This window comes from Ambystoma mexicanum, chromosome 13 (assembly GCF_040938575.1).
Source record: "Ambystoma mexicanum isolate Mex_15411 chromosome 13, UKY_AmexF1_1, whole genome shotgun sequence".
NCBI classification, from domain to species: Eukaryota; Metazoa; Chordata; class Amphibia; order Caudata; family Ambystomatidae; genus Ambystoma; species Ambystoma mexicanum.
The window spans coordinates 615,019,048-615,044,655 of record NC_090938.1 but is presented as its reverse complement, the minus strand read 5'-3'; the positions used below and the strand labels follow the sequence as shown (position 1 = coordinate 615,044,655).

The window sequence follows — 25,608 nt, the reverse complement described above, 5'->3', positions numbered from 1 at the left end:
CAGCCACTGAAAGTGAAGTTTGCAAGTTTTGACCGCCCCAGTGCATTGCAGGAGTCTCCCGGCGTCCTCCCTCTTGTCCCCATGACTGAGGACCAGGAACAGCGAGATCTGCAAAGCTACACAGGAACAGAAGTTATCAGCTGCATCTTTTCTTAATTTCTAAGGTACTGTAAAAAGTCTGAGAGAACTTACCTCTTCTGTAGAGTGCTTGCCACTTCTGCAACTCACAAGTCTAACCAGCTTGTGGCCCTACATTTGATTCTTCTTTTCATCAAAGACTCCTAAGAACTTGTACAGAGACTTTTCCATTTACTTACAAAAAGTGCTTCATTCTACACAATACTTTTGCCCATTGACTTTGGCTTAGCCTATTTAACTGACTGACTCTTCTAGGAAAATCTAAAAGTATTTGCCTGCTTTAGAATATATGTGGTCTCTTGTTGTTCTAATAACCTTTGCCTTTTATCAACTTCTGTCCCCAGCACCCTAGTTATTGAAGTCACCTGTGGGTATAGGTTGTGTCTGTGGACCATCCCAAAAGGGTCTTTATTGATTTAGAAACTAAGAGTGTACAGTATTGAACTGTATTTGTGTGTTACTATTCTATTGCTCCCTTCTGAAGAAGGCTTTATAACTCACTGATAAATTAGTAATTGTTTATGCAAGAAACCTTGAGTGCAAGAGCTTATTTGAATATCTATAACTGTAAATCTGTGTAACTCCACTACAGCTCACATTTTCCCCTCTTGAGATAAGCCTGGCTGCTCATCACGCTACCAAAACTGTAGTACAAGCAAAGGTTGGGTTGCCTATACCTGTGTTAGTAGTGTTCCCAGAGGGTACTGCATTCAAACTTTGCCTAACAAAGGATGGAAGAAAGGCTTTCAGAACTAGGTGCGTCCTCCTTAGGTCCAGTACTTTCATGAAAATGGTCTTGCACATTTTCAGCCAGAGACATTGTGTATACAAAACAACCATGTGGTCAGCTCATCCTTACAGCAATGAATCTGGCAACATTAATTTGCTTGGATCAATTAGAATGCAAATATTTTACACAAGTTTAATATACTGCACCATTAGTGAAATGAGTCCTTAGCTGAAATGGAATGCATCACCTTATATTCTCATTGTTCATCCACTGAAGATCGTCTCAGCTGGCGGATCATGGTTACGTCCCTTGTAATCAGTCTTCTTCACTCTCTGGAGGTGCCCTGAGGGCACCTGCTCTGCAGACGTCTTCAGCTGGAAGGTGCCTGGAGCCGAGATATAAGCACCGCAACTGACCGAAACTAAATCCAGCGCTTTAAAGTGATTTCTGCACCCACAACCCTATGGCCACTCTTGACCAGACCAAGCACAGATGGGGTCCCCAAAGGAATCTGGAACCTCATCAGTGCTCTCTGGAGAAATAAGTCAGGGACTTAAGTTAACATACCCGTCTCCTCCCCATAGGTTACATGGGTGTAAAATCCTGTCCTTAAACTGCTCTTTCCTTAATTTGGTCGATTGAGACCGGGTCAAGGATTCCTTACTAGGCTTATCCTAGTGACTGGAATGGAGTTAGTTTACTTAGCTGAACTTTGCTTGCCTTTTTTACTTTGTGATCATAACCACTGGCATCGTCCAAATCTCTTAATAAACCTGCCTGTGAAGTATAACTTTGGAACTGCTGTTTTTAGGGCACAAGACCCTAAACCATCTAAGGGTTGGACTCATTAAGTGTTAGGTGAGCTATATTACGGGTTTTCCAAGTGTCTCTACTGAATTTCAGGCATGTAAGTACTTACCGGTGTTGCACTGATTATTGATGTTTATTCTTTCTCCTAATGGTCAATGTATGGCATACATTACTTAGAGTAATCTGATTTCTGATGCTTGTATCTGCTTAGAGTCACATGCTTGGCATAGGCCGACATCTAGTGGTAAGCGAAAAGTATTGCACATCTTGTCTTCGAAGTTCGGGGACGTTGACTGGGCAGATTTGTAATATCCCTTGTGCGACATCCACTGTACTCCTAATCCGTTAGGCATCGAGGCCGCTCAGAGTATTTGTTTCTAACCAGAGGGAGACCAGTGTATGCATGGAGAAAAGGTAAGTTGTGATGAGGTGTGAAACATCTATGATTTACCCAAGACCCTTCAAATCAAAGATGGGAGGAAGGGTGGGAGCATGTGAATTTAAGCAAATACAAGTATCAGAAATACAATTACAGTGAGTAATGTATGCCTTCTGAGGATAGTGGATCTGCTTACAGTCACATGTTTTGTATAGATTAGCAAGCAGAACTTGGAGAAGGAGGCAGGTTATTTGAAGGTAGTGCAACAAAAATATGTTTTAACACTGCTTGGCCCACCTATGTGTCGCTTTTATAATGTGTATCTAAACAGTAATGTTATGTGAAAGTATGAACGGAACTCCAGTGGCAGTTTTGCAAATGGCATCTAAAGTACATTTGCTTTGCAAGCTAGAGTTGTGCCCAGAGTTGATTGAGGTCTGGGCTTGAAGGGTAACATTCTCTTAGCAAGAAAATAGCAAAGGTGGATGGGACAATCCATTTTGAGGTAGCCAGTTAGGCAAGATTGAATGCAGCACCCTGTGGGTGACTGCACCAGCCTTGTCCTCTTGGCAATAGTTAACCCAACCTTTGGTATAAGCATGTACTACACAAGTTGGTAGAGTGAGCAGCAAGGCTAATCTCAAGAGGGGTCAATGTGAGCTGTAGGGTTATCACAGAGATTCACAGTGACAAGTATCCAAATAAACACTTACACTGAAGGTTTCTTGATTAAACAATTATTTATTAAACAGTGAGTTGAATAAGCTTGCTTTAGAAGGGAGCACATATGTAACAAAAATATAATGCAAATAAACACACTCAGTTTCAGTAAATCAGTAGATACCCATTGGGGATGGCACACAAGCTTCCTACACCCCGAGGTGACTTAAATAACTAGGACCTTGTGGGCATTGATATATCACTATACATTTAGAGCAATACTGAGGTTAGTGTCAAAAAGGAAACGAGAGGGAATAAAACAATGTTTAACAAATATTCTTAAACGGGTAAGTACTTTTTAAGCCCTCCAATGCAAAGTAAGTTGACCCTTTCCTGGGGAATAGTTAAAGCACACAGTCAGAGGTGAGAAGAGTCTTTCAGAGAGCCAGGACAGCCAATGTTAATTGAGCAAAAGTCTAGGTGAACTGAAGCACTTCTTGCAGGTAGGTTAAACAGTCTTAAAATTTTAGAAGTTTTTTCTATTAAAAGAAATCACTGTAGGGCCACAAGCTGGAAGGCTTGTGAGGGCAAAGCTACAAGCAACTCTGCAAATGCAACCAATACAAGTCCCAACTCAGGACTAGCAAGGCTACATGACAAGAGGTAAGCAACCACTTAGTTTTACAGTACCTTTGGTCTGAAGAAACATGCTTCCTGCTGGCTTCTGTTCCTGTGTAGGTCTGCAGATCCTGTTTTTCCTGGGCCTCAGTCATGTGGACAAGAGGGAGGACGTCTGGGGACTCTTGCACTACGAATGGAAGGTTGGGGGCAGCAATGGGTAAACTTCAGATCAGCTGCACTTCACGGTTTCAGCTTCTCGCGGCTCTCGCAAACAGCACCACCGCGGTTCTCGAATAACTTTATGGACTTTCCTCCCATCTGTTGTCCAGCACTCTGTTGAGGTGGCTCAGGCTTGGTCAGTCCTGCTTCATGGGAGTTCAGAGGATCTTCCTGTAGCTTGGGTCAGATTTAAAAATGATGCACCTCGATCTGGTGTTCCTCTTCCTGGCAATAGGTTCCTGCAGCAGCAACGGAAGTACAGCCAGCTCTGAGGGGATGTCCAGACGAGTTCGCTTTGGGGTTGATTGGTCCCACCAACCCAAGAGAAGTCATCCGTTGCAGGGCTTCTCTAGTCGAGGCAAATTCGGAGCTTCAGCAATGCAGCAGGGCTTCACCGGGCAAACCAACGGTCCAGGAGTTGCAGCAAGCGTCTCTTCCAAGTTCTTCTTCGGATTCCTTCGTTCAGTGGTTGACTCTGCCTTCCAAGCAAAAAGCATTGCCTTTTATGCAGGTGTCTCCCATTCATTCGCAGCCTGTCACTCGCACAGCAGGGTGGCTGTGCACCAAGGACAGCCAGCCCACCAATCAACTTTGGGTGCATTCCTGTAACCAAGGGGAATAAGCACAGTGGGTTTTGGGCACCTCCCTCACTTTCTGCCCCTACAAGACACGCTGGATCCAGAGGCAGGCTTCCCCAGTGAATCCCGCCAAAGACTAAACAAACAAAGGGACCAAACCTGGTTTGGCGCGCAGTGTCAATCTCAAAAAGGACCTTTCCAACAAGAAACGGTGAGAAAAAAAAGCCTGTGGCCATTTTGCCAAAATGGGCACTTATGGGTGCTTTACTGCAGATGCAATTGCAACCCGCGGTAGAAACACACAATAGTAGGAAAAAGTAAACCAGTGCCACCAGCCATTAATTGTAGAAAAGGGTACATAAAAATGTTACATGAGAAACTAGACAAAGGGGATACCAAGTAAACCCTCCAGCACCCTATTGTAAGAGTGTGTGTTGGGTCTAGAAAGTTACAAAATGTAAGTAAAGTCAATTTCACTTCAGTGCTCTTAGAAACAGTAGTTTCACCAAGAGAAGGTATTTAAACCTTTGGGAAAGCTAGAAGACTTCCCTGTGTCACTGCACTGAAAGTGCAGTGTGACATAATGTAAAAAGATGCCGCCTATGGAGTTTGTCAGATTCCAAAGTCCAAAGAAAAACAAGGAAAAACACAGAATTAAAGGACAAAGTTCCAAAGTTCAGTAAAAGGTGGGAGGATTTTCGCACTAAACTGAAAATTCTCCCCAACAGGGGGCATGGGTGTTGCGTTAGTCCCTGATCATGTGACAGCATGTTGTAAGGGCATGGCAGTTTCCTGGGGAGTGAGACTGACATTGTGATGAGATGGGAGAACCAAAGCTGGCAGACCCACATTGGGGCCACCAGGATCATTGTGACTGGTTCTTGGTGCATCTTGTGCACTATCCTGTTCAGAAGGGGAATCGGGGAGAAAAGCGTAGGCACATCTCCCAGACCATGTTATCAAGAAACCGTTCCCCTCAGAGCGGTTCTGTGGGTATCTGGAAGCATAGCCTGGGCATTTGGCATTTTCCAGAGTGGCGAACAAGTCAATCTCTGGAAAGCCCCATTCTGCAAAGATGTTAAGTAAAATGTCCCCTTGTAGCCGCCACTCGGTCTACAGGTAGGGGGGAAAATCTCTGCCGAGTACGTCTGCCAGAAGATCCCCTGGAACATGTTGAGAGGAGGAACGTATTGTGTTTGAGTGGCCAACTCCAGATGTTTTGAGCCAGTCTGGATAGCCCAAGAGTGTGAGTGCCCCCTTGTTTGTTCAAGTAATACAGTCTTCCCCTGGGGGCGTTTCTGGAAAGCCTTCAGGGCCTTGAACACTGTTCGAACAGGTTGATGTATTTGGATGCTACTGCCGGAGACCACGCGCCATGCTCTGTCTGTTGAAGGTGGTGAATCACCCCCCGCCCCCAAAAGAGGAGTGTTGAGAGTGGCCTCTACTGCGGGGGTGGTGAAGGTTTCTCCCTAAAGGTTTTCCCTTGACCACCACTGCAGACTGAACGAGGGCTGTCGAGACAACCACTAGATAGTCCCACTGGCTTGACACCATTGGCTCGAGAGCCACTCTTGCATGGGGCACATGCGCAGACGAGCATGAGGAACTAGGAAGACGAAGGAAGAAATCATCCTGAGCCTTGCGTATGGTCTCCCTTGCGTCTTGAGTCTTGGTATGGCCTTGCGTATGGTCACCTGGTGACTGGCTACATAGTGAGGGATTTGGAACAGCATGTTTTGAACCCTCTCGTTGGCGGGGAAGACGTGCCAGACTTTTGTTCAAATTAGAGCCCCCAGAAACTGTTCGACTTGGCTGGGGGGGTTAGACTGGATTTCTTTTTGTTAAAAGAATACTAGGTTGAAGGAGATCTAATGTCTTCTGGGTATTTGTCTGGCATGTTGCGTGAGAATCCCCTGTTATGAGCCAGTTGTTGAGGTAGGGATAAACTGGGGTGGACTGCCTGCACAGGTGAGCTGCCACTACCTTTGTGAACACCCTTGGGGCTGCGGCAGTGTCAAAGGGGAGAACCTTGAACAGATAGTGGGTGTCCTATCATGAACCTGAGGTACTTTGTGCGCTGGCAACATTGAAATATGAAAGTATGCATCTTTCATGTCCAACGTGGCCATGTAATCCCCTGATGCAGCAGTGGGATTACCTCCTGAAGAGTGGTAATTCTGAACTTTAGAGGTTTGACATACTTGTTCGCAGGGCACAGGTCTAGAACAAGGCACATGGTGAGATCCTTTTTGGGTACAAGGAAGTACACTAAATAAATACCCTTGTTCACCTGGAGAAGGGGGACGACTTTGATGGCACCCTTTTCCAGCAGGACTTGAACTTCTTCCAGCAGGTGCTCTGGTGACCGGCGTCTGCTTCGTGGTGGGTGGAGGAACGCGATACAGTGCCCGTGGGCAACAGTCTTTAGTACCCACGGATCTGATGCGATCCCCTCCCAGGCATGCATAAATTGTGACAGGCGACCCCAGACCGGGGAAGCATGGCAGGGGACCCGTACTGGCGAGTCACTTTGAGGTGGAGCTCAGGTAGCCTCTGGGAGCAGAGTTTCTACCTCTGCCCTTGCCCCTACGAGAGCCTCTTTGCTGATACTGGAAACTGCCAGAGGAGCCCCTGTCAGGACCACCAGGGGGCACCCCGGAGCCACACTGACCTTGGGGCGAGCGGGAGAAGGATTGGCCACGAAAGGTCCGCCGGGCTGGTGAAAAGGCTTAACTGAAATCTGGCTAAGTAACTTTAATGTCTTGTGCTCCTTTTTTGCCGTTTCCAGAGCATTGTCGACAGCATTCTGAAATAGGTTGGATTCCTGCACAGGCTTGTTAATTAAGGAGGCTTGTGTTTTGGGTTTGAACCTGGAGGTTTTTTTTAACCAGGCATGCCGCTTGAGTCGGGTTCCCTGGGCAAGGATGCGCTCTGCATTTTCGGCCGAGTCCAGAGGGTTCTTCAGGATATTCTGGGTAACTTGTCTGCCTTCAGCCATGATCGCCAGCAGGCGTGATCGGGTAGGCTCTAGGAACTTCCTGAAGGCCATCCTGTGCTACGCCCCACTGAATGACACTGTAGCTAACAAGGTGCGTGGTGTTAGCAATCCTTGTTGAGTAAGCTGCAGAGGCAGTGACGTGCTTCCCAAAGGCGTAACATGTTTTGCAATCCTTGTCTGGAGGGGATTCTGCCGAGGACAGTGGTACCCCTGCCTGCTTGCAAGTGGTTGTTACAACCAAGGAGTCGGTGTGTCGTGGCCCCTAATGTAGAGGGGATCAGAGGGGGCCGGGTGAAACAATTTTTCCACACAGGGATTAACTAACCGTCTAAGGGAAGGGGACAGTAAGGAAGGAGAGAGGCGTCAGAATGGAATTGAATAAGGGAATGGCTTGCCTAACTGGAGCTTTTTTCCTTGAGGATGTCATCCACGAAGTGCGAGTCCGAGGCGGCTTAGTGCGTAGCAAACTTAAAATGGTCGGCTGCTCTTTTTAAGAGGGAGTTAAACAGAGTCTGGTCGTCAACTGGCAACAAATCTCTCAGCAGAGGAGTAGTGGGGGAATCCAGACAGAGAACGTCTGGGTCAGTGTTATGTGTCAGTGTGTGCCACGAGCCCTGGTCATCCGCCTGATCCCAGTCAGGGTATCCCAGTCAGGGTCTTGATAGACAGTCTTGGTCATAAAGGTCAAAACCTCTGTAAGAAACATGACCCGGGTCCTCTGTGTAGTCCCCAAAGATATTAACGTGGTGTTCCTGTGGTTCTTCCAAAGAGGGAAACAGGGCACTGGTGGAGGGAAGTTTGAGATTTAGAGGAGATGGAGCATGACTCCACTTCCCTATGTCTCTACAAAGCAAGGTCTTACTGGTCGGGAAAGTTGAGGAACTCAGCCATTTTAGCCATACACTTCAGACCTCTTCCTGGTCCGTTCTGAGGAAGCTGAACGGTCAGGGGGTGGAAAGGGCTGCCTATAAGGGGGTGAACCATTATGTTAGGCCTTAGAAAGAGGCTGGGAGCCTCAAATAGTCCCCCTGGAAAGAGGGGGTGTCCCTGGAGTCCCCAGCTGCCGAAACGGTACCCGAAAGCTTCTTGCAGAGCTTCAGAAGCACCATCGAAGGCATAGAGTGTTTTGGCATGCCTGTAGGCACTGCAGCGGTCGGTGACACCACTGAGTCCTTCGGCATTCAAGCGCCTTTGGACGGCAGTTCAACGGTAGTGGGAGTTTTAAGGGAACTGCCTGTTTCAGAGGAAGCTTTATGTCCATTTGCATGCCGCGGTTGTGCGCGCGCCGAGGGTGGGGGGGGAGGGTGGGGCATGCGCGCGCCGAGGGTGGGCACGCGTGCGTGTCCTTGACGCCGGGGTGCGACTTCCCCATAGCAGTTCTGACAGCCTGTCTATCGGGCCGGGGATGGGCCCATGGGAGCGCATAGGCTCAGCGGAAAGGTCAATGGCTTCTAAATTGGAGCCATGGCTGCCGATGGATTCCTCGTCCGAAGTGATGGTGGGGGAAAGGTCTTTGGCCGCCCACCACTTAGTCTGCCTGTCTTTCAATGTCTTCGGCAGAACGTTTACAGGCCTTACATGAGTGCTCGTAGTCATGAGGAAGACACCTTTTGAATTAGCAATGGGTGTCTTTCCAGGGAAATTTACTGTTACAAGACGGGCAGAACTTAAAAGGAGTCTTCTCCATAGCAGAGGTTAGTGGTAGCCGGACCAAAAGGAAAAGGAGAGGGGTGAAAGAAATGCATTCTCAGAGAAGAAGTAAACAGGGCCCCACTCTCCCTTCTGTAAAAGCCGGGACGGAGGGCCAAAGCCACGCGGTCACCAGTCGCAGAGCAGTTGTAGATGTATGCGTCAGCGAGCAGGAAACCAACGCTACAGCCGTCGAGATGGTCGAAGTTGACTTAACTACCATAGGCAGTGGGAATAGATCAGCAATATAAATTCTTACGAGCTCTGCATAAGCGACCAACTAGGTTGGCGGAAATAAACGATCTGGTGGGACCTTGACGCGTGAGGGTTTTTGGATACACCACACATCACTTTAGGGATAGTGTTACAGTTATACCCATGTCGACGTCCCTTTCGATCCTCAAAAAAAAGATGCAATACTCTGCAATTCCCACTAGATGTTGGACTATATGCACAGCATGCAATTCTAAGCAGATCCACAAACATCAGAAAAGCAGTTTTTGCACCGCCCTCTGCTGAGGATAATGCAACAAATTATCCTAGGTGGAAGACTACAACACCAGTCAAGAAAGGGGAGTCAAACATCTCTTAAAAGTGGGTAGCATGGTTGGAGCGGCAAGGCTCAACTCTTAGGTAGAGGTTATAGGTCGAGAAAGAGGTACAATTATTCCACACAAATCTAGAAAGCACACCACATTCGTATAAATCAAGTGTTACTCACCGGAGCTACTAACAATACTCCTAATCCATAGTCCCCTTTCCTCCATCCTGCATGGGCGTCCCTCGCTAGGGACGCGAGCAGAACCTTTTTCACCAGAAAAATAACACTTTCCCTTTAAATGTATACGTGTGTGGGGGCTCGTCCTTGGGAGCATGCGCTGCCTTAACCCCGCCCACCCGTACCACACCTCAGTCCCCTTTGATGCGTCAGCTGTATTAAACTGCTCAACCTCTCTGCTCTTTTTTTAGGGGGAAGGATGGTGGGACCTATGGATGAAAGGGGACTATGGACTAGGAGTACGTTAGTCACTTTGGTGAGTAACACTTAATGACTCCTACATCTCGTCCTTTTTCCTCCATCCAGCATGGGCGTCTACCACTGATACAACTGCCATGGGGAGGAGAGCTTGACCCTCTAGGCAAACCGGTTACGAAGAACAGCCTGGCCAAATACTGCGTCACCCCTGCCACTGGCATCCAGGCAGTAATGCTTGTAGAAGGTCGATGGGGTGGCCCATGCTGTTGCCCTACTAATCACCTGCCACGGTACGTGACGCTGGAAGGCAACAGCCATTGCCTTGGACCTGATAGCGTCCATGCCCTCCTTGTCCAGGTCTTGACCCGCCAAAAGTGACAAATAAGGCATCCCGTCTTGCGAATACCCTTTGCTCTGTCAAGATAGAATTTCAGTGCTCTTCTGATGTCTAAACAGTGGATAAGCTTTTCAGTGTCTTCCTTGGGGTCCGTAAAGAAGGTGGGGAGCCCAATTTCTCTGTTAATGTGGAAGGAGGAGACAACCTTTGGGAGGAACCTGGGTTGAGTGTGAAGCACAACTTTGTCGCGAGGAAACAATGTAGGGCTCGGAAGCCACCACGGCCTGAATTTAGCTAACTCTGCGAACTAAAGTGAGCCCCACTTGTAGTGCTGTCTTGAGCGTGACCAATCTGATGTCCGCTGTGGCCATGGGGTCTAATGGTTTGCATGCAAGGGCGCCGAGTAAAACGCTAAGGTCCCAGACTGGGCGCAGGCTTCCGACAGGCGGTTACAGCCTGGTTAACCCCATCACATGTCTTTTCACCAGTGGGTTGGCCGAAGAGAAAGTAAACTTGTCTGAGTAACTGTACGTGCATATGGCTGCTAGGTATGGCCGACAAGTCTCGACCTGGACCCCTGATCTGGCTAGATATGCCAAAAAAGGCAAAACCTGGTCCAGCATGCACGTTAGCGGGTCCACTCCTTTTTTCTTTGACCAGCTGCAGAATCCGGTCCATTTGCTTCAAACTGTTTTCGCGTAGCCCGACTCCTAGCTCCATGGATGATTTCCAGGTTGTCAGGAGACAGTTGGAGATGTTGAAGAGTTACCTGCTCAGGTACCATGCTGCTAGGGCTAGCCTCTCCGGAGAGGGTTGGAGGACCGCTCCACCTGCTACGCCAGAAGCCAGCCATTCCCCAACGGGAGAGGCTACGCTGGCTAGACTGGCAACTGTTGAAGGTCTGAGAACCAGGGCCTGGCTGGCCACCGAGGTGCTATAAGAACGAGACACAGGCGCTGGGTCTGCCTGATCTTGCAAACAACCTTGTGGATGAGGGTGGTAGGAGGAAATGCATATGCCCACATCCCGTCCCAGTAGATCTGAAGCACGTCCCAGAGGGATCCGTGCCCCCCCCTCCCCCCCCCCCCCGCACCCCCCCCTCCAAGATACTAACTGACGACAAGTCCGGATGTTCTCCGTCGCAAACAGGTCAGTGACCGGAAGACCCCCACCTGCTAAAAATCTCCTGATGAAAGCTCTAGTTCAGCTGGCACTCGTAGTTGTCTGAGCCCAGCCGACTAAGTCCGGCCGCCACCAGGTTCGACTCTCCTGGCAGGTGCACTGCTGAGATCTATATGCCCTGCGCAATCACCCACTCCCATATGCTGAGGGCCAGCTGTTAGGGGAGTTTTCCTAAAGTCCCACTGGTAGTAAGACTTTAGTAAGCTATCTTAATGGTATGTAGATCCCCCAACTCTTCGTATTAGTCTGTACTAATTTAGGAGCTTGGTATAGTAGCAGAGCAGTCAGGCTTACTCTAAGAGGAAGATGTGAGCTGTAGTTCAGTACAACTAATCTAGTTGGACATGCACAGCAAAGAAGCACTTACACTTATAAGTTATATTAAGTATATATTTATTATATTTACACCAGAATAAACTTAAATACTTCAGAGGTTTATACTTGATAATACACTCCAAGGGCAGTTTCACTTGTGTTTGTTCGCGGTTACATTTGTAGTAACGTTAGAAAGGGAAAAGACAAGGTTATTGTTTTATCAGTTATTGCGCACTCATGCGGTTTTCAACGGTTTATATGATAGTGCATTTACTCGGCAAACAATCAGTAAAGTCACTTAAAGGGAGGAAAATGGTTTGTGTAACATAAGCTTAGTTCAAGGTTCTAGAGACTGTTTCGTTGCGTAGTAAGTCCTTTAAGACCCAAAATGCAACCCTAGCTAAAGGCAGTACGGAGAGGATTTGAAGTCTTGACAAGTATGAAGAGTACCAGTGGATTTCTTCCAGTCTAGTGTTATTGAAGCAGCAAATTAACTAACAAGGGAGACCTTAAAACAGACTTGAGAAGGGGACACAAGTAGCAGCTTGGGTCTGAGGTAAGAGGGGTTGCCCTGTACACCTCTACGTGCACTGCAACGCTCTGGAGCAACTTCTTGGAATCAGGTAAGCAAAACTTTTTTCCCCACAGTACCTTAGGTTAGAAGAACATTTTCATGCTGGATGCTGCGCGATATTGCAGCTCTGGACTCGACCTCTGAATTCCTTGATGTAGTGCGTGTGTGAAAAGAAAATAAACATGGCGCTGGTGCGCGAACATTTTGGACATTCACTTCCAAACCACAATGAAATTCTACATTTGTGAGTTCAGTTAGAAGGCAGACATGAGTTCTGCACCGGTGATATTTTAGTGTGAAGCAGATGAGCTTATTATGGGAGGACAGTTTTTGCATTGTTCACTCAAGGATGAGCTGAGAGGGGAGTCAGATGTGCAGGTGCATTGATAGGGGGTGGTCGGGACAAGCGTGTGGGAAATGAGCTGCATTCTTCCACTCTTGCCTCATGCTTACTGTCTGTCCTTCAGCTGAGGACAGCCGACAACTTCTGAGGGATGGGGATTTGTCCTCCTTAAGACGAGAGGTATCCCAAGAGGAGACAGAATTGAAACCCTGGGTTTTGAAGTCTCGCTGAGAGAGAGGACGCTCCACTCCGGAGCCTGTTGGTTGATGCCTCTCTGCATACCTGCCCTGGGACTGGGTAGTGTGGTCATGGCCGAGATGAAGCTTTCTCCTACAACTGCACCAACAGTGACGTATACCTACTGTGTTTATTCTTGTCCATGTATAATCAGTTGCATTTATTTTATAGTTATATGTATACTAATAGCATGTGAATAAAGGGCCTGTAAAGATCAATTCATTTTCCAACTAATGGTCTAAGCGTCCATTATTGCCTTCCTCAATCCAAGAACCTTTATTTTGTGTAATAGGGTAAGTGCTGAGGTCATTACACGTGTCTAAAAAGCATAACATAGTGGCCCTGTGAGCAGGGTATTTATGATGAAATAAGTTCCAAATACAAAACTAATCTGAAGCTTGGACACAAAGGCAATTTGAGGTTTTATTTTTGAGTTCGTTAACATTTATTCTTGTTGAGGTTTTGATAGGGGACGTGAAAAAAACCCATCAAAATCATGGTTCGTTATTTAGGGAAAAGGGAAGTTCTGCAGGCAGCGATTGTCCCGAATTGATGATTCCAGGGTGGAGTCCATATGCCAAACACAGACTTGGGCATGTGGTGCAGGTTTGAGTGAGACCTGGGATATGAGTATAGGAGAGGCAAGTCCGGCCGACATGGCGACTTGCTTGCAACAGGTACTTGTGGAGAAGGGAAAGGAGTGCTCAGCTTTGGGTAGAAGAGGTTGAATTTTGTTGCATGCGTTCAGAAAGATGCATCAACAGAATTTAGAATTGCAAGTGAATGTTTTGATTTTAGAAAAAAGAGTTGGCGGCTGAGAAACAGACTGCACTAATGCAGCAACTTCAGATGAAATGGTATCATAAGGCAGACAAATATCAGTCAGTGTCCAAAAGAGCTGCCATAAGAGTTGCCCGATACAAATATCAAAAAGGAGAGGTAGAGTGAATACCCGCAAAGTGGCAACAGTAACTGCGTCAGCTGGGGTTGTTTGGGATTCCGACCAATGGGACGGGGATGTATTTGACATCACTAGTTCAGAGTGGTTCAGAAAGGGGGATACCGTCTAAACTGGAGCTGGATAGGAAGGAAGTGACAGTAAAACCAGTTACGTGTATGTTAGGTAAGATTTTCATAGAAATGGTAAATCCTCCTGACCAGAGTCAAACCCAGAACTTTTTGCTTTACTAGTGGGATATTTTTCTTTAATACCTCAGTGAGTGGGAACCTTTTTCCAAACTCACATAATCTTTTACTCTTTTTATGGGGGTCAATTTTGAGCCTCTCCATACTGTATTTTTAAAGTTATCCTATTTAACAACTTGTTAGCATTAAGTGACTGTTGCTGCGTTGCCCTAGGGGCTCCAAGGGTAGAAAGGATCTTTCGATCCCTTTTACTTTTTTTGGTGAAACCAGCACACCCCCACCTTATGTGGAGTGCTGGGGATATACAATGCATCTCCCTTCACACTAAAATAACAATTCTGTTACACGGACAAGTTTACCTTCAATGGCTGGTGGCAGTGATACCTTGTATTCAATTTGGTGCACCTTTACCGCGGGCTGTGTCCACAGCTTCAGTAAAGTAACCTAGGGGTGCCCATTTTACCAAAAAGGCCCCAGTTTTCTTTTTTTTGCCATTTTAGTGTTTCTTGTCCTTTCTTGTTCCTTCCCCGACATCCAGGGTGGGAAATTCCTTGGTGTGATTTTTTTTTTTATCTTCAGCGGGTGTCCCCTGGACTCCCTGCCCAGGCTCCAGTCTGTCTGTGAGGGCAGGAAGTGAGGGAGGAATCCAAAACACCACATCCCTTTGTCTTCCTCCTTGCCTGAATGGGGACAAATCCCAGTGGGGGGGGGGGGCTGGCTGTCCCGATTGGACAACCAAACCGCACCTTGTTGTAAAATGCAGGGAGAGAATACAGCGGTTGTGCTGTAGTTCCTGTTAAATATTGCAAACCTGGAAGCTGAAGACAAGTCGACCACTGGAACCAAAACCCGAAGCGGATGATGAATGAAAAGCGGTTGAAACGATTTGCAGCGACCGGAAAGCCTGCTGTGTAACCGCAGCATGCTGTAGCCCTTCATTCCAATCGACCTGGGGACTCAAAAATGGCGACCCTGACCCAGAGCCTGGTGAGACCCACTAGACTCAAGACCGCCTGCATTTTGAGCCATCCCACACTGCTGCAATCTTGTGGGGCTGCCTTGCCCTGCTAGGCAAGATTGTGTGCAGTGTCCTTTGGAAGACTACAGCAACCTTGACCTCCTGGCAATAGGAACCCAACCTTTGGTATAAGTCTGTACTACGCAGGTTGGTAGTGTGGCTGAACAGGCAGGGTTCTCTCAAGAGGGGTCAATGTGAGCAGTATGGCTTTTACACAGAGATTCAATGACAAGTATTCAAACAAACTCGAGGTTTCTTTATTTAGCAGTCAGTTCAGTACGCCTTCTTCAGAAGGGAGCAATATACAAGTAACACACAAATACACTTCAAAATACTCTTAGTTTCTCTAAATCAGCAAGTACCCATTTCGGATGGCACACAGATGGTTCCTACACCCTGAGGTGACAAATAACTAGGACGACAAATAACTAGAACACTATGGACATTAATAGATCACTGATACATTTATAGCAATAGTGTTTGGGTGTCAAAGAAAAGGGTTTGGGAATAAAACACAATTTACACAAATATTCTCAAGCAGGCAAGTCATTTTAAACCCCCCAATGCAAAGTAAATTAACTCTTTCCTGAAGGAGAGGTACAACACAAATTCAGAGGTAAGAAGAGTCTTTCAGGGAGCCTGGCTAGCCAATGCCAATTGAAAAAAAGTCTAGGTGAACTGAAGCACTTCTAGTAGGTAAGTGAACAATGCACAATGTTTTAGAAGTCTTTGTAGAAATAAAGAAACACAGAAGGGACACAGGCTGGGAGGCTTGTGAAAGGCAAAGCTGCAAGCAACTCTGCAAAAGCAACCAAGTCAAGTCTCAGCTGAGAACAAGGAAGTCTACAGAACAAGAGATAAGTCCCCTTAGTGTTACAGTACCTTTGGTTAGGAGAAATGGTTCCAGCTTACTTCTGTTCTTGTACAGCTCTGCAGATCCTGTTGTGCCTAGGTCGTGGGGACAAGAGGGATGTCGTCTGGGGACTCCTGCACTGCAATGGGAAGGTCAGCAGCAGCAATGGGCAAACTTCAATTCAGCGGCACTACGCAGTTTCAGCTTCTCGCGTCTATAGCAAATATCAACACTGTGGTTCTCGGATACCACTTCAGACTTTCCTCGCATCTGGGGTCCAGCACTCTGTTGAGGTGGCTCAGGCTTGGTCAGTCCTGCTTCAAGGACGTCCGGAGGATCTTCCTGGCACTCGGGTCCGACTTAAAAGCGATGCACTTGATCTGGTGTTCCTCTCCCTGGCACATTGGTTCCAGCAGCAGTGGAAGTCCTCTTTGATTCTGCTTTCTCTTCCCCTCTCCCCTGCTGAATTCCTGGCTGATACTGAAACTGCACTGGTTACCTGCCACCCTTCTGAAGTCACAGGAGCAGAGAAGGGGACACTAGGTTTCCCTTTGGCACTCCACTGAAGGTGCCAATCTCAGTCTATAAAGTTTTGGGAGAGATACTAAGTATCTCTCTATCCCTGAGAACTGTAGTTACGTGGGGAGATTAAAAAATAATCTTAAAGGAGGACCCTAGGGGTCCCCAGCAACACTGCCCAAAAGGAGCGGTGTGCTGCAGTAGTAAAACACAGATGCTGTTAAGAGCTATGGAGCAGACAAACCTCATAGTGCAGGTAGAATACAAAGACTAGAGCCCACAAGAAATAATGAGTGGAAAAAGGCTCCATTCTTTCAGGATTGAAAGAAAAGTTTCCAGTAGTCCAGCAAAAGTGCCAGGGGTCGCATTAGGAGAGGGGATGAAGCATAAAAAAGATAAATCTTTTTAACAGCCTGCACAGGGGCAGGGATCTTGTGCCTCCCTGGTGGCTGAGGTAGTACATGCAGGTAGAGTTGTCCGACCAAATGCAAACTGCACTGCTCCCGATTAATGGGAGGAATGCCTCGAGTGAGAGCCAAACGGCCATTGATGTGATTTTGTTGGTTAGTCCTGGACCACACCCTGTACTGAATGTGTCGCCAGGTGTTTGTTAGGACAGTTTTTCTGAAGTCCAACTAAGGGCTTAGTAAAACTATTTAACTGAGGCAGTACAAGACTCCACTTTTAGAATAAGGCTGTACCACCTGAGTTCATGGTAGTGTAGACAGAGCAGTCAGGCTCATTTTAGGAGGGATAGAGGGCTGTAGAATCGGTACAAATGAAATTGTAATACAAATGGTCCAAAGAAATACTGAAACGTTATGTACGTAAAAAATAAATGTAGGTAGGCCCAGATAGATCTAGGGGTAAATGGGTACTATCACACCTTATATGTAACCACAATTATAAAAATACAACACTATACTTGAAGGTACACAGACCAAAGTATAAACCTTATTTGGAACACCCAACAATAGTTCTAGGGCAGTCAAATCCTTTTCATACACATTCAGTATAGGTCACACCTATTCTTGGGGAGTAAAAACCAATGGCTACTTTCACAATTACATTCATTAATGCAAGGGCAGTAGACTAGCAGTTGTGCAGTGACTCTCAGTACTAATCACATAATCAGTCAACCAATATACTTTTTGTGAATAGTGGAACACTAATCCCAGGTATAGTAAAAACCTGTAACTACTTTTGTGATAACCCAGTTATAATAGGTGAGAAAAACCTAAGGGTGTAATATTCTATTACAGGTGCTTCTGGGGTCAGTGAAACACAGATTGAGATAAGCAGCAACTCTTGTAACTTATTTTTGGGATGGCACCCAGCTAACTCAAGGTAAGTAAAACCCATATACTTTAACCTCACAATGAAATCCAGGTTAGATATTTCCCAGCTATACAAGTACCATATGTAGGACTTCTGAGGGACAATTGGAACCAAAGACTCTTTGCGAGTCGGTCTACAACAGCACAGGGAAAGCATAACCCAATGTTACACTTTACTGAATGACTCCAAGTTATTCTAGGTGGGCAACAACCTAATACAGACTTATTCTGGACAGGCTAAAAGCAAGTCAGGCAAAGCAAGACCCAGTTGGGGGAACACTCATACAATTAGTCTAACAGAAGTAATCTGTTGATACCAACAGTTGGGGGACACTCCTATAATTATCCCAACAGGCATAATCTGGTGAAACAAACACATTACTTTTGGGAAGAGGCACAACCTAATCACAAGTGAGTAATATACCTTCACATCTACTTTCTATTAGAATGGCAACACGTTTTCTAAGGAAAGAAAGATGTTAACAATACTTTTAAGAATAGTGCATCACACATCCAAGGTAAGTAAGAACTTTTGTAACAGTTTACTCTTAGAGTTACAGTTACCAACCAACTCTTTTACAAGTAAGTAACTTTTAAACGTGTATTCTCTTTTCTAGGCAAAAGGCCCAATCCCTTAAAAGTCTTTCCCTTATTCTTGGATCATGAGTGTTATCAGTGGCAGAAGGGGGGGTCACTTTGATCAAGTGTCCAACAGGCAGTGTCAGGGTAGGTTCTTAAGTAGCAAAAGTCAGAGTTCCTTAGGAAGACTGGGCAAACAGGAGTATTTTACTTTAAGAGTTAGAAGAGGGTCCAGGGGTTTCACAGAAGACACCCTAGCAGGATTCTAGCAGTGGGACTGGGTGCACTGATGAGGCCTCCCCATCACAGAAAACACTGCACAGCTACACAGAAATCCTAACAGACTTAAGGTAAGTACATACCCAAGTCAAGATAGTACCTCAGCATTGATGAAGATTTTGCAGTAGGACGATGTCAGGATCTGAAGCCAAACACCCGGTCAGTGGATTCCTTGTTGTGGTGACTGAAAAAAAGACCTCAGAAGGGACTTTGCAGCAGGGATCAATGGAGAAGGCTCTAGGCAAGGTGTTCCTCACGGCTGAATGTGGTTCTGCAGATTTAACGCCTTTTCAAGGAGCACAGAAGACAGAAAATTGCGGATGAATTCTCGACAGTGCAAAGGTCCAGGACTCTGTTGAGGGGACTTTTCGGACTCGAGTCGTGTCTCTGGAGATCCACCAGGATGCCCACGAAGTTTCAGGGAGATTTGGAATTCGGAAGACCGTGGACTGCACAGTGGCTTGAGGTCCCAGGGTATTGCAGCGCGTGGGATGGTTCAAAATGCAGGTTTTCTTGAGTCTAGTGGGTCTCACCACGCTCTGGGTCGGGGTCTTCGTTTTCAGAGTCCCCAGGTCAATTAGAAGGAAGGGCTACAGCAGGTTCCGGTTACACAGCATGCTCTCCGGTCGCTGGAAATCATTTCTACGCTTTTCCTTCATCATCCTTTTCGGTTCCAGTGGTAGACTTGTCCTCAGCTTCCAGGTTCGCAGTACTTAACAGGAACTACAACACAATTTATGCATTCTCTCCCTGCATTTTACAACAAGGGGCGGTCTGGTTGTCCAATCAGGACAGCCAGCTCCCCCACTGGGATTTGTCCCCATTCAGGCAAGGAGGAAGACAAAGGGTTGCAGAGAGACTGGAGCTGGGTGGGGGTGTCCAGGGGACTCACACCGAAGATAATAAAAATCACACAAAGTAATTTCCCACCCTGGATGTCAGGGGAAGGAACAAGATAGGACAAACCAATAAAATGGCGAGAAAACACGACAGGGGCCATTTTGGTAAAATGAGCACCTTTAGGTGCCTTTACTGCAGCTGTGAACACAGCCAGCGGTAAAGGTGCACTTAATTAATACAACGTATCACTGCCACGAGCCATTAAAGGTAAGGTTGTCCCTATAACAGAATTGTTACAGTTTCAGTGTGAAAGGGGATACATTGTATCTCCCCCAGCACTCTGCATAAGGTGGGTTTGATGGTTTCACCAGACAAAATGTAAAAGGGACCCAAAGATCCTTTCTACCCTTGGGAACTGTAGTTCTCTCAAGGTTAGGCAGAGAAAGTTAAAAGGGGCGCCTGTAGGGCAACCCAGCAACAACAGGCACTTATTGCCAAAAAGTTGTTAAAGAGGATAACTTTAAAAAGACAAATGAAACCCATAAAAGAGTAAAAGATTCTGTGAGTGTGGAAAAAGGTTCCCACTCACAGAGGTATCAAGGAAAGATATCCCACTAGTAAAGCAAAAAGGTTCTGGGGTTGACCCAGGTCAGGAAGATTTACCATTTCTATGAAAACTTTACCTAACACCAGACATGGGTAGCGCACTACCCCCCACTCCCCCCCGCTCCTCCTCCCCCAGCCATGAAGAGAGGAATCCGTAGTTCTGGTACGATTATCCGGAGGCAGTCAGAATGGCCTGCTCACCATGACATTGGTATCCTGCCCCCACCAAGCAAGGTCCTGCTGTAGGTAAGCGGTAATAGTGACCCCAGGCTCCTTGATGACCCAACTCCCGATCCCAGGATGCCGAAAAATGCAGCTGCAGCCTCCTCATTCGCACCATGGTGTAAGTGATAGCCAGGAGGCATGGCGCCAGCACTCCTAGCAGGTGCTGGTACCACCAAGCCGTAGTTACTGGTCAGCTGAGGAAGTGAGCGACAGAAGCTTTGATTGATGCTCCTTTCTCCCTGGTGGGGGAACTCTGCTGCTCCGTCTCCCACAGCAGCCCAAAAAACAACAGTGTTTGTGTACAGACTTCTGTAAGTTTGATTTAGAACCCCAGTTTGTAAGGTGTACTCATGAATCTGCCTGTTGAGCATCTGACCTGCTCCGGGGACCTCCCCTCTGACTAACCAGTGGGATATACATGGTGGCTGTCGGATCTGAGCAGAGCAGCCACCGCATTAATCAGTCTTGTGAATACCCTTAGCGCTGAAATTAGGCCGAACGACAGCACCTTTTATTGAAAGTGCAACCCCCATGAATTGGAACCAGAGGAAGGATAGATGAGACTGCACTATGGGGACGTGTAAATATGCGTCTTTCAGATCCAGGGAGCAAGTCCAATCTCCCACATACAGCATATTCGCAAAAAGAGCTGGCGTCACCATTTTGAGATTCTGCAGAGGTGGGTACAGATTTAGGCAGGATAGATCTAGGACCACTTGCAAGCCCGCCTAGTTCTTTTCAATATCAAAGAATTATAAGTTACTCACCGTAGTGACTAACATACTCTTAGTCCATAGTCCCCTTTACTCCAAACTGTATGGGCGTCCCTTGCAAGGGACGGGAGAGGGAACCTTTTTCACCAGAAAAAAACACTGTCCCCTTTAAATTTAGAAGCGCGCAGGGGTGTGGCACAGGGAGCATGCGCTGCGCTGACTCCGCCGCCACACCTCACTCCCCATTGACGCGCAACAACAGATTTAACATTGCCCAATGACACCAGTATTATTAGGGGGAGTGGGGGGAGGGTTGGTGGGACGTATGGAGAAAAGGAGACTATAGACTAAGAGTACGTTAGTGACTACAGTGAGTAACTTATAATTACTCTTATGTCCCGTCGCCTTTCCTCCATACTGTGTGGGCAATTACAACTGATTGTAGCCCCAGGGTGGAGAGGAGACCCTCCTTAAGCAAATAGGTTCCTGAGAACCGCCTGTCCGAAGGCCGCATCGATCTAGAGCCGGCATCCAAACAGTAATGCTTACAGAAAGCCGAGGGAGAGGCCCAAGGGGCCGCCCTGCTTAGGACTTGCCAAGGGACATGTTTCTGGAATGCTTTGGCAGTTGACTTGGCCCTGACTGCGTGGGCATGCATTTTGGGAGGGAGCGGCTTGTGCTGGCCCTCATACGCTTCCTTGATGGCGGAGACCATCCAGCAGGATATGGAAGCCTGAGAGGCCCGATAGCCTGTTCTTGAGGCTCCGAAAGTGACGAACAGGGCATCCGATTTGCGGAAGCCCTTGGTGCCATCCAAGTAGAATTTCAGAGCACGCCTGACATCCAGGCAGTCCAGCACTGTGTTTCGTCCTTGGGATTGGGAAAAAACGTGGGAAGGACTATTTCCTCATTCAAGTGGCAGGCAGACAGATCCTTGGGCAGAAATGCTGGGTGCGTCCGCATGACTACCTTGTCCTTGTGAAAAGTGGTATATGGTTCTGAGGCGACCAGCGCCTGGATCTCGCCGACTCTACGAGCCGAGGTAAGGCCGACTAGTAAGGCCGTCTTGATGGTGACCAGCCTGATGTCCACAGACGCCATTGGCTCGAATGGTTTGAGCGCCAGGGCGCCCAAGACTATGTTAAGGTCCCGCACCGGGTGCGGTCTCTTGACTGGCGGGTAGAGCCTAACGAGACCAGTCAGATGTTGGACGATAGGGTTGGAGGAGGGGAAAAGGCCCTCCTTCAAGTTCCTTTAAGCCCCAATGGCTGCAAGGTATGTGCGGCAGGTGTCCCCCTGCACGCCTGAATGAGCGAGCTGCGCCGACAAGGAGAGCACATCATCCAAGGGGTCGATACCCATGGAGTCCGCCCAGTGGCAGAATCTGGTCCATCTGCTTTTGTACTGGGCCCTGGTGGCTTTGCTCCTGGCTCCCTGTACGATCTCCAGATTGGCCTGTGAGAGGCTAAGGTGCTGAAGCGTTACCTGCTCAGGTACCACGCTGTGAGGGCTAGATTCCCTGGGGCAGGGTGGATGACTCTGCCCCCCTGCTGTGCCAGAAGATGTGCTGGGCCCGTCGGAAGGTGAATCGGGGGCACCTCCGAGAGGCTGAGTAGATCCACAGAGCTGTCAGAATAATGAGTCGTCGGCGAGACTCCTTGATCTTGCAGATTATCCTGTGGATCAGAGGAGTGGGTTGACAGGTGTAGGCTTTCATGTCGGTCCACTGGAGGTGAAATGCATCACCCAGAGAGCCGGGACATTGACCTTGCCAGGATGCGAACTGGGGACACTTCTTGTGCCATGTGCCAAAGAGATCCACGTGGGGGTGACCCCACCAGTTGAAGATCTCCTGAATAACGAGGTCGTTTAGCTGCCAATCGTAATTGTCCGCTCCCAGCCTGCTGAGCCTGTTCACTTCCAGGTTGCATTCCCCCGGGAGGTGGACTGCCGTGAGGTACATGTTTTCCAGAGGTCACTCCCAATCTGGTGCCTCCCTGCTTGTTCACGTAGTACATGCTGGCCGCGTTGTCCGTCTGGATGATGATAACCTTGCCCATGAGAAGCAGTAGGAATGCTCGGTCCGGGTGGAGAGATGGAGGGACGTTGATCAACTAGGATTGAGAGTCCCGTTCCTGGTTCCATGAGGCCGTGAAGTGTAGCTGAATCCTCCTCATCCTTAGTCTCGTATGTGGCACGGCTGGTAGGACCGCTTTTGAGTAGACCCAGGAGATGTTGGTACCACCATGCCGAGGTCACCTCTCTGCTGAGGAAGTGGGCGGAGGGCCTCCTGATGGCCGAGATTTTGTCCTCCGACGGGAAGATCCTCTGGGATGCCCTTGTCCCAGATGAGGCCCAGGAAAGTCAGAGTCTGCATGGGCTGCAGTTGTGACTTCTTGAGATTGAGCGAGAAGCCCAGATCGGGCAGTGTGTTCATAAGGGCATGGGAAGAGTGGTGAACTGCCTCCGGAGATGAAGCCCTGACGAGCAAGTCGTCGAGGTATGGGTAGATGTGGAGACCCTGCGCTCTGAGGAGGGCCGCCATGGCATTCATGAGTCTGGTAAAGACCCTGAGGGCCGAGTTGAGGCCAAAAGGGAGGACTTTGTATTGAAAATGGTAGCCCATGATCCTGAACCGTAGGAAAGAACGATGGGGCTGCCAAATCGGGAAGTGTAGGTACGCGTCCTTCAGATCCAGGGAGCACATCCAGTCTCCCTTGTCCAATGTCTCTGCTATAAAAGCTGGCGTAACCATCTTGAATTTTTGCAGGGGTAAGGGGAGGTTGAGGGTGGAAAGGTCCAGCACAACTCTCAGGCCCGCCTGGTTCTTTTTCTGAATGACGAAAATCCTGGAGTAAAAGCCAAAGCCTCGCTGGGAGGCTGGGATTTCCTCCACGGCCTGGCTCTCTACGAGCGACCGGATCTCTGCCAAAAGAGTTGCTATCCCAACCTGTGGGAGTGGAGGGGAACAGGGAGGAGAGGCTGGGATAGGAAGGCGGTACCACGTGGATACTACGGATAGGATCCAGGGGTCCGCAAAATTCCGGCGCCTGAAATGTGCATGGAGAGCAAGCCTGCCCCCCACCTGAGGCACGTGGACCCGAAGGGGCATGTCAAGCTTTCTTTCACTCAGAGGCAATCGCTGAGGAGGGGGACTGGAAAAAGCCCTTAATCCCCCACTTCCCCCCCCCTTTTGTTGCTTGCGTCGGCTCTGAAACAGCGAGCGGTCCCGCTGCCTGGATCTGCGTTCCTGGAAGCCACGGAACCCTAACCCTCCATATGTACGACCCCTTTCAGAACACTGCTTAGATTGGGTTTACGATTTGGGGTGGTCTTTGTAAGGATGGATAAAGACTTTGCCGTCTGTGAGCGGTTTTTCTTTTTGTCCAGCTCCTCGTCCCCCCCCCCCCCCCTGCCGAACGGTAGACCTAGAATGGGCTCCTGGACATCTGGGTTGAACTTTGTTGCCCAGAGCCAGGCTGTCATGTACGTGACAATACAAATGGCACGGCCTGAGGCATCGATATGAGCCACTGTGGATTCCATGAGGTCATGCGCCACCAGTTTGGCTTCAGCTAGCCCCTCCTTATAGCGCGATTGGCTCTGGGTGGGGAGTTCTGGGAGGAAGTCTGCAATTTCCCGCCATAATTTCTGGTTGGCGGCAGCCAGCATGGCATCAGCGTTGGCTTGACGTAGATGTAAGTCTTGGTTACTTACCTGTAACTGTATTTCTCCAGCATTGGTATCTTTCATAGATTCCCATGCTTGAATATTCCCTGTCGTCAGACTGGGAATCCTCGGTGATAAAAAATAATGATTACATTTTTTAAATATACATACATTGCTAATAGAAATTCATGTACATAGCCCATTAGGGCCTATGAGCCATTCTATTGTGTAGTCCCTCCACCTCACTTTGGTCCTTTATGAGCCCAAACCATGAGGTGGCAGGGCTTAAGCTCCGCCCCAGGCAGCAATCTTCAGATTTTGAACCGTAGAGACTACAGTATAATGGATGCTGAGCGTAGGAGCAGCCTCTCAGGGGAGGCGGGTGGATGCATGTGAATCTACGAAAGATAATGCTGGAGAAATGCAGTTACAGGTAAGTAACTAAGACTTCTCCAGCATTGGATCTTGCATAGATTCAGATGCTTGAATAGAATACCAAGCAGTTAAATACATGCCACCATCATATCCTTATATGCAAAATACAGAAAACATTTCTGATCAAACCTTTACCATGCAGCAACACAATGGTTACATACTCTGGGAAAGGTGGCAAAAGGAGGCTGGTCCTACCTTATGCAAAGAGATGGCAGAGCACTGCCTGTCCAACTGCAGTTTCTTTGTTGGTATCTTCAGCCAGGCAGTAGTGTTTATATATATTTTTTTAGAACCCTCCGGTCCAAGATGGGTCGCCATTGACCATTCTTTTTGGCGAGGAAGAAACGGGAGTAGAAACCCTGACCCTTTAGGCAATAGGGTACTGGCTCTATTGCTGCTTTGTGCAGCAGTTTCTGGATTTCGGACATAACTTGCTTTAACATATGTACCTTGCGCACAACCGGGGGTAAGGAAGGGGGCTGGTCTAGAAATTCCAAGGTGTGTCCCTCGTGCACCACCTGGAACACCCATCTGTCTGAGGTTGACTGCCAGCGTTGGTAGATCTGGCTCACCCTCTCCCCCGGGGTGTGATGTTGAGGGGGA

General features: G+C 48.0%; 1 protein-coding gene across 3 annotated transcripts in view; it reads right to left on the bottom strand.

Annotated features, from left to right (window-relative positions):
• DNAJC7 (DnaJ heat shock protein family (Hsp40) member C7) overlaps positions 1–25,608 on the bottom strand; it is an 838,484-nt gene that overhangs the window by 4,804 nt on the left and 808,072 nt on the right. The gene's annotated exons all lie outside the window — the stretch shown is intronic.